This window comes from Thamnophis sirtalis, unplaced genomic scaffold (genome assembly GCF_051295495.1).
Source record: "Thamnophis sirtalis isolate CommonGarterSnake01/CBP01778 unplaced genomic scaffold, rThaSir2_p1.2 scaffold_4, whole genome shotgun sequence".
Classification (NCBI taxonomy): domain Eukaryota; kingdom Metazoa; phylum Chordata; class Lepidosauria; order Squamata; family Natricidae; genus Thamnophis; species Thamnophis sirtalis.
In genome coordinates this window covers 24626827-24641169 of record NW_028261384.1, presented here as the reverse complement: position 1 = coordinate 24641169, position 14343 = coordinate 24626827, and the positions used below count along the sequence as shown (strand labels likewise).

At 37.6% G+C, this 14343-nt stretch overlaps 1 long non-coding RNA gene across 2 annotated transcripts in view; it reads right to left on the bottom strand.

Annotated features, from left to right (window-relative positions):
- LOC148045786 (uncharacterized) overlaps positions 1-5805 on the bottom strand; it is a 29643-nt gene extending 23838 nt beyond the window's left edge. For both annotated transcript variants that reach the window (XR_015696235.1, XR_015696234.1), the window contains exons 1-2: positions 5720-5805; positions 1086-1458 (exon numbers count right to left, since the gene is read on the bottom strand). This is a non-coding gene — a long non-coding RNA (uncharacterized LOC148045786). The remainder of the gene's footprint in view (positions 1-1085; positions 1459-5719) is intronic.
- Between the last annotated feature and the right edge of the window lie 8538 nt (positions 5806-14343).

Sequence of the window (14343 nt, the reverse complement as noted above, 5' to 3'; positions counted from 1 at the left end):
TTTATTAAACTTGTATGCTGCCTGATTCCCAGCAAACCTATTGTTTAAAACATGGGGGTGTGGGGAATCAGAAACAAAATAAGGATAAAAAGGACAAAAGTAGGTGGTAACAAAGAAAAACAGCCTGGGTTTAATGAAGGCTTCAGTCATTCCCACCAAAAGCCAGTCAGATCTCCGGAATAACCTTATTCCAATCGGAAGGGGCTGTAGCACAGAAAGTGTGCTTTCAGGATTATAATAGATGGCATTATTTAATTGAAGTGTTAACCCTGCCAGATTGAGTCAGTCAGCCAGATATCAAGGGAGATGGTTGATCCTTCAAGTAACCAAGCCCTTTACTATATTGGACTTTATAGGTATAACCAGCAGTTTTAATCACACACACACAAGCAATTTGGCAACCAGTGTTGTGTGTGGAAAGAGTGTTACATGGGCACTTCGAAGCATACCCATCAGTGTTTGGGATACTGCATTCTGGATAAGTTAAAGTTCCTTTAATCTTCAAGGGCAGTTCCACATAGAACACACTGTAATAGTCAAGCTGTGTGGTGATTAGAGTGGACCTCAAGAGTTCCCCAATCTATAATAGAGTGGAACACCAGATGAAGCTGTAGTAAAGACCTTTCTAGCCACAGCTGCCATCTGTTGATTAAGTAGGTGTTCAGAATCCAGGAAGATTCCACACACAAAGTTCATTTAAAACATTAAACGATGTTTAATTCCCAAACTCTGTAAGATACTAGTGTAACAAAAGACTGTAAAGCATTAAGTGCTCAGCAGTAATATATGAAAGAAATACAGAAAAGAAATCAGCAATGTTTCAATTTGGCTGTAATCCCATGGCCCCCTGAGGCTTAAGACTGGAATCCACATTCGATAGAATTTGTTTTTTCTATCAAAAATTGGAAAGGAGGGAAGATTCCCTCCATTATGTCTCTCATCTGGAGATACATAAAGGAGGTCCTTTGCATTGCTTGCAATATAACAATAATTGTAAGGTAAAAATTGACTAAAATGATCCAGGAAAAGAGAAAACCATTAATATAAAACCAAATAGAAAGGAGGAAAATTCAGGTTATTTTTACCTTGTAAAGTTTTTGATCTCTTGGATGCTACTTATCTCTTGCCCGCTCCAAGTTGCCTTGAGATAATACAATCAACATAGATTTTTTGAAAATCAAAAAGGAGATTATAGTAAACTTTTTCAAACCACCCGCCACGGGCTCGATTGTTATATAAGCTCTCCATGAAATCCCAGAGTTCAGCAACTGTCTGCACTCTCATACGCTTGAAACTTATTAGATACCTAGAAGCGTAGTCAGAGCAATATTCCATATAATATCCGATATCGTCAACGATACGTCGTTGAAATTCTGGACTGCCATAAACTAAATTCACCATCAAGAGGAAGCCCAACAGAAAAAATAAACTTCTGGATTCCATGTTGCTTAAAGGTCTCTGGAAGCATAAAGAGAGAAAAAAAAAAGAAAAGTTATGAAGTTGATTAGAAAGAACCTTTTATTTGGGATAGCTGTTACATATCGATTATAAATCAAAACCTTGAAGTTAGATTGCCAGAACACAAGATGTCTACTTTAAAGAAAACATTTGATTTATGAGCCTGTGAAACTTTTTACTGGAAACAAAACTTACCACTGAAGACAAACAAAATCCCTCTGGAGACAACTGAGACAGATTAAAAAATGCAATTGAATGATAATTCAAAAATTGAAAAAGATATTGTTGATTACCCTTTCAAATTGAATTATAACATATTTGTTGGACTTACTTCATTAAAATCGCAACTGGACTTAAAAGTTGATAAGAATTTCAAGAGGAGAAATCAGAATTTTATTTATGAGACAGGTATGGTTAGGAGGAGGAAGACAAGAATATAAAATTGACTTATCTGATTATGATTAAATAATGAATTTTTATTTCTGGTAATGTTTAATGGTTATCTGGACTGGATATTTTGGACCCCATTAGTTTTTGATATCTAAATAAGGGATGATTATTTTTGGTAATGTTTCATAGTTTTTCATTCCTTTTTTCAATGTTTAATTGTAGAGAAAGGTACAAGGGGAATGTACACTAAATACAAAGGGTAACTATACACTTGCTTAATTAGGTATTTTTGTTCATTTGTTCTAGATCTTTGCTGACTAAGAAAGAAAGTTGAAGATTTGGAGATGGGTTTACAGAGAATGGACTAAAATATGGAATGATCTGCTTGTATTTTAAGAGATACTAATGAACCGTTAATGTTCAATATATTTGTTGGGAATAGAATAGAATAGAATAGAATAGAATAGAATAGAATAGAATAACAGAGTTGGATGGGACATTGGAGATCTTCTGGTGCAATCCCCTGCCTGGACCATTTCAGATAAATGGTTATTCAACATCTTTAAAACTTCCAGTGTTGGAGCATTCACAATTTTGGGGGGCAAGTGAATGGGGAAGTTTCTTATATCCCCCACTTTTAGGCAGTTTCACATTTTCTAAATATTTTTTCTACACACACACACACACACACACACACACACACCCCTATCTCTCTATCGTGTTTCCCCAAAAATACGACATGTCCTGATAATAAGGCAATGCCACATTTTTCTGGTGGGCAAAAATATAAGCCCTTCCCTGCAAATAAGCCCCCTGGACAACCCCCCACCTCTGACAAGGCAGAGCACCACACACCAACCTAGCGGTATCCCTAGAGGAACTGGGGGGGAGGCAAAGGTGATCATGTTGCTTGGCGCCTTCAGGATACCGTTAGGTTGGTGAGCAGCGCTGTGCCCAGCTGAAGAGGGGAGTTGCCAGGTGGCTGCTCTCTTCCAAGTGGGCACCCAAAGAGCCGAGCACAGCCTCAGGGGCAAATGGCTGTGTTGCGCTGTCGCAACTGCACAACACAACAGCCATGAAGTGACCACGCTCACAAGCAGCCACCCGGCAACCCCTCTTTCCAGCCGGGTACAGCGTCATTCACTGATCTAGGGGTATCACCAAGCCGTGTGAGTGCCTGTTCGCCGCCACCTGGCTCCCATAGCTTGGCGCATTTGAAATGCCAGTGAATGGTGCTCTACACGGCTGTAGAGAGGGGTTGCGTGAGTGGCTATTCCGCTCTCACTCACATGCCTCCCAGCCTCACAATGCCCTGGACCAGCTCTCCCTGCAGAGCCAGGGCACCTCTGCTGCCACCGCTGCAATCCCAGAATGGATTTTTTGGTGGCTTCCAAGCCGAGTCTTCCGGCAGTGACCACTATGGGTGTACCCTCTATGGTTGTGGGCGAGCTGCCTGCAGAGCATACAACCATAGAGCATACGCTTAGAGCGGCCACTGCTGGAAGACTCAGTTTGGAAGCCACCAAAAAAGCCATGCTGAGATGGCAGTGGTGGTGGCGGCGGCAGCAGCAGAGGTGCCCTGGCTCTGCAGGGAGAGCTGTTATTAAGTAAATCTGGGTTCCCCATTGACTTTGCTTGTTGGAAAGTTGCAAAAGAGGGTCACACGATACAGAACATTGCAACAATCATAAATATGAGTCAGTTGACAAAAGTCTGAATTTTGATAGCATACCCATGGGGATGCTGCAACAGTGTGAAAAAATGGTCATAAATTACTTTTTACAGTGCCATTGTAATTTTGAATGGTCATGAAACAAACTTTTTAAAAGTTTGTTTTAAGACAAGGATTATCTAGCAGGAAAGGCCTACAAAAATGTCCTGCATGGATCAGCTAATGTTGGGATAGTATGTGATAGCCTGGAGCAAATGAGACTAGTAAAATAAATGAGGACATTGTGGGCCTCTGAAGATGAAAAGGTAGGGGTTCAAATAGAAATCTAATAATCACAGAGAGCAATATCTCTCTTATCTATGGCTTTACAGACCAAGTACTTGTTCTAAGTCAGTTGCCCCTGTTCTGGGCTCAAGAGAAACTTGTCAGATGCCCTGGTCTCCAGATGATGCCCATTAATGCTACACCCATCTGTAATAAGTTTGCATGTATCCATGGAATGATGACAGATGAACAGCTGGATTTGTTCTCTATTACTTTCCATCCAGCCCCACTACTGTAGTTTTGGGGTAGTCCACCCTACCTTGGAACATTTTTTTTGTGGGTGATAGTAAAGGAGAAGGTGCCATATACATCACCTGAACTTCTAAATGAAACGCAGAACAAAACTCTAACTAAGAAGACATTGGTCCATTAAGAGAACATTCTAGCAATACATAATGACTTTAGATATCATACTAGAGACCCAACATTGAATTAGGACCAGGGGGAAAAGAAGAATTTAAAAAGGCTATAAGCAAAGGTTCCTTTATTATCTGGGTTTATGAATTGAGGTTATAAAAATCTCAACTGACATAATTGATTATATCCAGAACTGCCATGTGGGATATGATACAACAGTCTTCATCAGCGGTCAAACTTATCATGGGGAAAAAATATAATGAATCTGCAAATAAGATAAAGAAAGGTCCTGCATAAAGATTTGCTTTTTGTCTTTAATCCTGATTATTTATTTTTTTCAACAAATTTGCAATAAGGATTTTCTGTTTTATATGTTCTGTATACAGCATTCTCATTCACTGTTTTTTCTCTCAGTATCAATCTATCTCATTGAACTGTGAAAACATATTTTGTCAGAAAGATAGGATATACATCTGATAAAATTTAAAGGGCTAAAAAGGAGTTTAAAATTCTATTATCTCTTTTTTGCTTTTCTAATTCAAAATAGTTTTGCTACTGTTCAAGTTGGATACCTAGAATGCATACACACACACACACACACAAACACACCTACACACAAACGCAGAGAGAGAGAGAGAGAGAGAGAGAGAGAGAGAGAAAGAGAGAGAGAGAGAGAAAGAGAGAGAGAGAGAGAGAGAGATACTATGAAGGGTTTAGAACCTTTTTCATACATTATAGTAAAATTTCCCATAATTTTGAAAAACACTTCATGTTAACTCCATACCAATAATACTGAAAAATATCTATATTAAATAACTGAGGTCTTGGGTGAGATGAATATGAGAATGGAAATGAGCTCTCTGTACTTTTTAATTTTTACTAGTTGATTCCTCTGAAAAACAAAAGAAAGTAGTTTTAAAAAGTTACAGTGCAATGCTTTTTCATGGAATTGTTGACCCACTAATATAGCAGCCTACTCTTGGCAGCACAACAACCTCGCTACATTTTATTTTCTCCACTTATATATAATTTTCTATTTACTTAACTTCAGTGTCATTGCTAATGCTCCCCCCCCCCCCGAGTTCCTTTGCTGAGAAATGCATTCATAATATTTGGACCTATGTGGATACCTTGCAAGCCCTGATTACATGATTTCTTTTTGTGCATCTACACTTGTAAATATACACAGTTTCTTCCTTTTTCTTCTTTTGCAAATCAGATGTCCTCTAGATCAAAAAGCCTGTCAGAGGGCTAAGCAATAAATCAAGGAAGTTTGATTGATATGATCAGGGGTTGTTTTACTTTGTGCAATGAGAATTCAGCAAAATTACTACTTAAAAAAAAAGATCACTGAAAATAATTATAGCCTAGGTCCTCAATACATTTTATTAAGGCATACTCTCTTAACTCTCTCAAAGATGGCAGTACATAGAAAGTGCTGAAATCTAAGTCTCTCTCTTTTTAAAACACCTGTTTCATGCAGCCAAGTGATAGAAGTAGTGAAGAAATCATACTTACTGAGAGATACACTCCTGAGTGCAGCTATGCAGTCTCTGGTAAGAGCTTCGGTTAACTGGAGTAGTAGAGTGAAGTCTTCAATTGGCTGCCCCAGAGTAGAAGTTTGAACTGCTACTAGTGATCTCTCTCTCTATATATATAGATCGGCAGCTACATTAATCACTAATGGAAAGGGACTATAAAAACATAACCCCGCCTCTCTCCACTTTATCTTTCAAAAGTCAATATGCTCCGTTCCTTTCCACCCTATTGACCATGTAGGCACTGTAGATTTTTAAAATGATAACAAATATCAAACAAAAGTCTCACTTAATCCAATTAGTTTGTTAGCTGGACTGACATAACAAATCTGTGGATCATATTAAAAATGTGTAAGAACATTGTTTTATCATATCCTAAAATAAAGATTATTTAAAAGATGTATATGTCAACTTTCTGTCAAATAACATTTAAGCCTGAATATCTTATATATATGCTTAGAATCACTGAAAAACTTTAAAAACTACAGATGACAACAAATTGTTTATTAGAGTTGTAAGGTTAATTTCCTGCAGTGATTAAAGAAAAGAAAAATGTTTACTTCTAATAAATAGGCATTAAAACTTCTTTCTAAAAAAATATTAACATTTTGAATATTGTCTGTAACCTGTAAGATCTGTTTTAAAAAATGGTTTTTCTCCCTTTTGCTAGGTTATTAATACTTTCTTTATCCTCTGGATTCCTGCTTTGGGTCTGAGAGGTTTCCTGCCAGGCAGCAGTAAAAATTATTAAGAAAAAATTTCCCTTCCTTCCTTCCTTCCTTCCTTTCTTCTGCCTCACTAGGGCATCAGAGATAATTTTCAGATAAAGAACAAGAGATACTTAAATCAGCCAGTTCAAATCATTACAGATGCTTAGAGTGAAAAAAATATTATTTTGAATTTTATCTCAACAAGAAGGGCACTTAATATCGCTATTCCAGCATTTCTCAATTTCTATCTTTCGAAACTAATAGTTTCCAGGGCCCTTTAAAGACACCTCATGTGCAATCAGTAATGGTTTAAAATAGAAATAAGGAACTGAAATCCTGTAAGAATGGACAGTGAAGAAATGGGAGAGCAGGAGGAGTGGACTTCAAAAATTTCAGTAATAGGTTCTCTGCCCAGTTGCTGGGTGGGGGCAGCCATCCTCTTGCACAACAGCAGGGGGGGCATTTTCACCTTCTCCAGGCTCCAGAGGCTTTCCTCAAGCCTCTGGGAGGGTGAAAACTGCTTTCCCTGGGCTCTGGAGGCCTTCCAGAAGACTTGTTTCCCCCCTCTCTGAGCCTCCATGCAGGCCCTGTACTTACCTCGCATCCAAAATGGGCCACGTAGAGAATCCTGGGCTGGGTGGGCAGGGCCAGCTAAGGGTGGGATTTGGAGATTCTCCAAACTGGCCATAAGGTTAGCTATGGTTCTCCCGAACACGGGTGTACCTGTAGCAGCCCATCCCTGGAGAGGAGAGACTGGGATTACAAACTGTATTAATTTATGTTTTACTTAATGGTGAGGTTTTGACTATACTAGATTTGGTGGGTTCATGCAAAACATCAAGGTTAGATCATGATTTGGAAACTACAAATTATACATTATAGTGAGCTCAGTTTTTAAATCTAGCCTGAAAGTGGTAGAGGAACGGTGACCAGAAAAAAAGAGCCATTCCTGACTTCATTAATTAATCATTTCATCCCATTCATCATGTCCTATAAAATAATCCCTTTAGGATGAAACTTGGGACAATAGTATTGCAGACTACTTTTCTGAAATAAGACAAACACCACTTCTCTAGACAGGAAACTGACAGCCAACTGAGCTATCATCATATCTAGATCAAGGTTCACTTTTTGATCTACATACTGTCTTTACTGGCATGTTTAAAACACAGGTGGAAGCCTTCACCAAACACATCAACTCCATGGACAGATATATTATGTTCACACAGGAAGATGTTAAGGAAAATAGTCTGATTTTCCTGGACTATGCAGCATACATTAAGGAAGACATTAACATTGACATTTACAAAAAAAAAATCATTACATACACATCAATATTTACATTTTGATTCTCACCACTCACCTACCCGCAAGGTAAAAAAGGAGTTCCTGTAGATGTTATTCCACTGGTTGTTGCCAATTATAGGGAGCAGTGCTCATCTCCATTTCAAGTCAGCACTGTCTGAAGCCATTTCTGTTGTCATGTGGCCAGCATGATATCATGGAGTGCTGTTACCTTCCCACTGAAATGGTACTTATTTATCTATTTGCATTTGCATGCTTTCAAACTGCTAGATTGTCAGGAGATGGGGTGAGGACAGGAACTCACATGGCACTCAGGTCTCAAACCTGGCTTCCAGTTTTCTAGCTGACAAGCCCAGCATCTTAACCACTGAGCCACCGTGCCACCCACTGTACCATCAGCAAAGAGGGAAAAGAAAAATAAATTAAAACACATCAAGGAAGTCTTCCAAATTTGGGGCTATCCCAACTAGGCCTTCATCAAATCCAAAAATGTTCCAGCAGGAGCTCTTCCATAACAGACAAAGAAGAGAACAACAAATGATGCAACATTGTTATTCCATACATTCAATGGTGGGATTCAGCCTGTTTGCACCGTTTCACCCAAACCATGCCTCACCTGTCCCCTCCCAAGCCTCTTGCCGATGGCTTCTAGGCACTTCTTCTCCTTGTAGCATTGAGTGCCTTGGCTTTTTAAATCCAACGCTCTTCAGAAAAAGCACCTATGTGATACTTCTTTTCGGTTTTTTTTTTTTTTCATATTGATAGTAAAGAACATGTAGAATATGAGATAGAAATCAAATAAAATCAATCAGGAACATCCTACTAAAATGGGCCATTCCAATTAAAATGTCCTAGAATGGATCAGTTTTAAACTTGATACTTTTCTGGCTTTCCCACAGCATAATTGATCAAGGTAGCAAGGCACTTTCTATTCTGAAACCAGATCTAACATCAGGCTGAAATAGATCTAGGTATTGACAAGAACTGAATAGCTATTGTCTGCTTGAGCTTTATGACAAATATTATTTTACAATTAAACAAGAATAGAAAATGTGTTAAGACAGAAGTATAAACAAGATGATAATTGTTAGTATTGATTAGGAAGATAATTATGATTAATATTAGTATTGTATCTTTATTAGAAGCTATGTTAAGAAGAAAATGAATAGGTTAATAATGTTCAATTGCTTAATGTACTGCAATTTTAAGATTAGAGAATTAATATTAATGTGAATGTTGTTGTAAACGCTGAAAGCTGTTAAACAAAGATATTTGTACCCAAATGAGACACTGTTTAATGAAAGATGAAATGTTTATATATTGAAAAATAAAAAATAAAAAACTTTTTATATAAAAAGGGAAGTCTTTATTTTGAAGTTTTTCATAGTTGCCTTGATGAACGCCTTGAACATAATAGCTTCTTTTCCCAAAAGGAAGGAAGACACTTATCATCTTCAGGACTCAACTATGAATTACTATACTGAAGAAACAATTTCTGGTTTTTAATCCCTTTTTTTTTCCACTGTAAAATACCATAAAACAATAATCCAATTAGCTTGCCAACAAAGCAGAGAGAACTAATTTTTTTGCTTCCTTAAAAGTTATGGAATGAACCATCTATCTAGTCTTTAAAATAGAATAGAATATAATTCTTTATTGGCCAAGTGTAATTTGACACACAAGGAATTTGTCGGTGCATATAAGTATAATCTTTATTGTCATTGTACCTAAATACAACAAAATTGGTTGTGCTCTCAGTGTACATAAAAAAATACATTTGTCAAGAATCATAAGGTACAGAATTTAATGATAGTCATAGGGTACAAATAAGCAATCAAATCATATTAGGAAACAATCAATATAAATCATAAGGATAGAAGCAACAAAGTTACAGTCATACAGTCATAAGCGGATGCAGAGATGGTATTCAGCAGGTTCTGACCAGTTCTGGAGAACCGGTAGTGGCAATTTTGAGTAGTTTGGAGAACCGGTAAATATCCCCTCTGACTGGCTCCGCCCCATCTATTCTCTGCCTCCCGAGTCCCAGCTGATCAGGAGAGAATGGAGATTTTGCAGTATCCTTCCCCTGGAATGTGGAGGGAATGAAGATTTTGCAGTATCCTTGCCCTGCTACATCCACCACCAAGCCATGTCCACAGAACCGGTAGTAAAAAAAAGTTTGAATCCCACCATTGGATGGGTGATAGGAACGATGAGAAGATTAATAATACTGTAGACTTAGTAAATAGTTTGACAGTGTTGAGGGAATTATTTGTTTAGCATAGTGATGTCTTTCAGGAAAAAAAACTTTTTTTTGTCTAGTTGTTTTGGTGTGCAGTGCTCTATAGCGTCGTTTTGAGGGTAGGAGTTCAAATAGTTTATGTCCAGGATGACAAGGGTCTGTAAATTTTTTCACAGCCTTCTCTTTGACTCATGCAGAATACAGGTCCCCAATGAAATATGAGACCAAATATGAGGACCAAAAACTAATGAAATATGAGATTGAAGATATTTTCACACATAGCACCAAATGCTTCTTGATGAAAAATGATTTTTTAAAATACTGTTTCATTCTTTCCATTACTAATGAAAACGTTATTCAGCTTTTATGTGTAAATTTAAAGTTTAAATGGGAACTTAAAGTGAAGTTAGCAGATATGGCTTTTTGTAGCAGGTGGACAGGTATTGCAAACAAAAATGAATCTTGTTTTTCCTTTTCATGAATGAATCAGGGCTCAGTGTTCAAGCAACTATCATAATGCATCCAACAAGCACATAGTGTTCTATACTCTTATAATTATAAAAGATGAGAGTACATGGCAGGAAATAGGTTTGTTTTTTTATAGTAAAAATATATTACTCCTCCCAATGTGGCCATATGAATAGTCATTTCACTAAATATAGTCTCCATCAAAGATCAAATTACCATGTATCTCCTTTCTCTTGGTATCACTGGTAGAGGAAGCAATTTCATTGGTTTTAGAGCAGGGATGTCAAACTTGCGATGACATATCACGTGGCTTATCATAACTTTTTCCCCTTCGCTAAGCCCAGGATGGGCATGGCCAATGTGTGACGCATTCGGCTAGTGGGCCGTGACTTTGACACTCCTACTTTACAGATATCCTTTGATACTATCTAGCGATCAGATTGCAAATGCATAGGAAAATGTTATCTTTGCATTTTTATTGTTGCATTATCTCTTGACCTATTGTATCTCAGATTATGACTGCTTGTAATACATTTGTTTTGGTGAAAATTTCCATGGTTTGTTCAATTTTTTCACTCCACTCCACTGCACTGATGAGCTACTGCTTTATGGACCACCTGTTAATTTTCTGATTTGGTTCAAGGGCAATTCTATTTCGGACCAATTTCAGTAGTCAAACTGAGTGGTGACAAAGACATCAACAAAAATTTCCAATCCATGAATGGCCAAAAGTAATACATGAGCTGTGCAATGGCCACTAACTTGGATAGAGGGGTAGATGCTTGGATTAAAATAATGCACATCATTATTTTAATTATCTCCCTAAACCCCATATTTCCATTACCAATATAAAAACAAATATTTCTCAGTTCCTAAACTGCCATGGTAATATAAACAACTGATATTAGAGATGGCTTTGGAATCAAAATAATTTATAAATTATTTATAAATATACATTAAAACATTGAAAAATATTATATAATTATTCCAATTAGATTTGAGCTTTACACAATTTTAAACATTATAAACTATGGATTTGTCAAAGATGTTACTAAACTTTATTACTTATTATTGTGGGAATGGAAAGCCATCCATCCATGCTCTACTTGACCCCTCAGCAGCTTTCGATACCATCGACCACGGTATTCTCCTGGAGTGGCTTCGGGGGATGGGAATGGGTAGCCTTCTGCTATCCTAGTTCACTTCCTTCCTCTGAGGCTGCTGTAAATCAGTATTGATAGGAGGGGAGAGATTCAGCCCTAGCCCATTGCTTTGTGGGGTACCGCAGGGCTCGGTACTCTCTTCACTCCTGTTCATCATTTATATGAAGCCTCTGGGTGAGATCATCCATCACCATGAACTGAGGTATCACCAATATGCTGATGGTACTCAGCTGTATGTCTCAGCCCATGGTGAGTTAAGTGATGCGTTGTCTTCCCTCTCACAGTGCCTGGAGGCTGTTAGGAGTTGGATGGGAGCAATGGATTGAAACTAAGCCCTGGCAAGACTGAGTGGCTTTGGGTTTGGGGTTCATTGGCTCACGGAGAATTGGCACTAACTATTCCAAATTGACCCCGTGCATAATCTGGGGGTTCTCCTGGATCCACAACTCCTGCTTGAACAGCAAGTGACGATTGCGGCCAGGAGGGCGTTCACGCAACTGTGAGTTGTGCACCAGTTACACCCTTTCTTTGACCAGTAATCCCTATTCATAGTCACTTTCTGTCTTGACTATTGCAACATGGTCTACATGGGACTACCCTTGAAGAGCACTCAGAAGCTCATTTTGCACATTTTGGCGCAAAATGTGGTGGCTCGCATAGTTTTGTGCAGATACTGGTGGGCACATGTATCACAATTCCGGGCCTGCATTTGTTGCTGATTCTGGGTGCAATTCAAGATGCTGGTCGTCACCTTTAAAGCCCTTCATGGCTTGGGACCAGGTTATCTGAGGGACTGTCTGTTGCTGGTCACATTCCTAACTCAACCCATCAGAGTGGGGAGGCATGGAATGCTGGGGGTCCAATCCCTGAGATACACCTGGTGGGATCCAGAAGAAGAGCCTTCTCCGTGGTGGCGCCCTCTCTCTGGAACATCATTCCCTGCGAGATTAGAACAGTTCCCATTCTAATACTCTTCCAGAAAGCACTGAGGAGCTGGTTCTGCCAGTAGACCTGGAGAACCCAGAGAAGGATGAAGCATATTAAATGGCTCATGTGATCGGCTGTTGCTGGGATGGGAGGTGGGGGTGATTTTATTACATTAATTTATTTGATTTTTAAAAATTAGTTTTACCATTTTTAGTTGTGGTTTTTATATTCAGTAAGCCACCTTGAGTCGCCATGGGTGAACAGGCAGCAATATAAATGTAATAAAAATAAATAAATAAATAAATAAATAAATAAATAAATAAATGGCCTCCCTTACCGCAATCAGTCAAAATGCATGGTTCTGAATTCCCAGATGGAAATCAGGATACAACTACAACAAATACACCAATAAACAGACAAAGGATTGTCACTGAAACTGAATTCCTCTAATTGAAACATACTCCACAAAAATCAATCTCATTTTCAGGTCAATAATTTCTTGAATAATTGGGTTAAAGTAAGTCAAGCACTAGAGCCAGCATGTTCTGCAACCTCATTACTCAGTGGTTTTCATGGGATTCTATAATTAATTATTTTCCAGTTCATTCTATACTATTCATTTCATTATGAACATTATAGAATGAATTGTTCGATTCAGTTCAGGGAACAGTTCATTACTGTTCAGCCCATTAAGTTCATTACTGTTCAGCCATTAATTCTTCTATTCATTCTGTGCTTGTTTATAGGGTGGAAAAGTGAAGATTGTATCCTTACCATGTAGAAATTATTAAAAATTCCACATTCCTGGAACTGAATCTCTCTAGTTGAAACATATCCCACAGAAATAAATCTCATTTGCAGACCAATAATTTCCTTAATAATTGGTTTAAAATGGACTGGCAAAAAATTACACTTTCTTCTCAGAGAAACATAAATCTTTTTATAGAATTGATATGATTTGGATTACAAAAATTTGCTTCATAAAACAATCTATGCATTAATTAAGAAGAAGACCGATGAAAAATGCAAAAAAATCCAAATACGTTACATGAAATTAAACTGAGGGAAAGAGAACTTCAGAAATCATCAGAAGATTTTAACATATTTTAACCAATTAAAATTATTGCAACAACAAATTTCTTTGTTGATTGTTTCAAATATTAAAAATTATAAAAATGAAATAGCAAACTTTTTTGAACATGCAAATAAACCAGAGAGATGATTAGAATATAAATTAAGAAAACAGATTGGAAAATGGACAATAATTAAACTTCAGGAAGGAAATAAGACCTACATGAATATTAATAAAAAAATTCAAAGACACTTTTGGAATTATCATATTTATCTATGTAAGAAACATGACGTTCCATTAGAATGTATTGATGTTTACATATCAATTCAAAATTTTGCTAAGTTGTTATCAAATTATAAGCAAATTTTGAACAGCTCAAAAACATCTTTTAAAATAACAGTAGGAATTAACAGAGTTAAGATAGGTAAAGCACTGAGACCTGATGGTTTGTCAAGTGGATTCAGTTTTGAAGATCAGTTACTTCTTTCGGTACTTAATCAGGTTTAGGTTTAGGTTTAGGTTTATTATTTATAGGCCGCCCTTTTCCCTGAGGGGACTCAGGGCGGCTTACAATTTATAGGGAGGGGAATACAAAACAATAAGACATAAACAATACATAAATTAAAATAGAACACAACATTCATTCATCATTCGGGTGGGGACGGATTACGATCTTTATCCCCAGGCCTGATGGGATAGCCAGATCTTGAGGGCTGT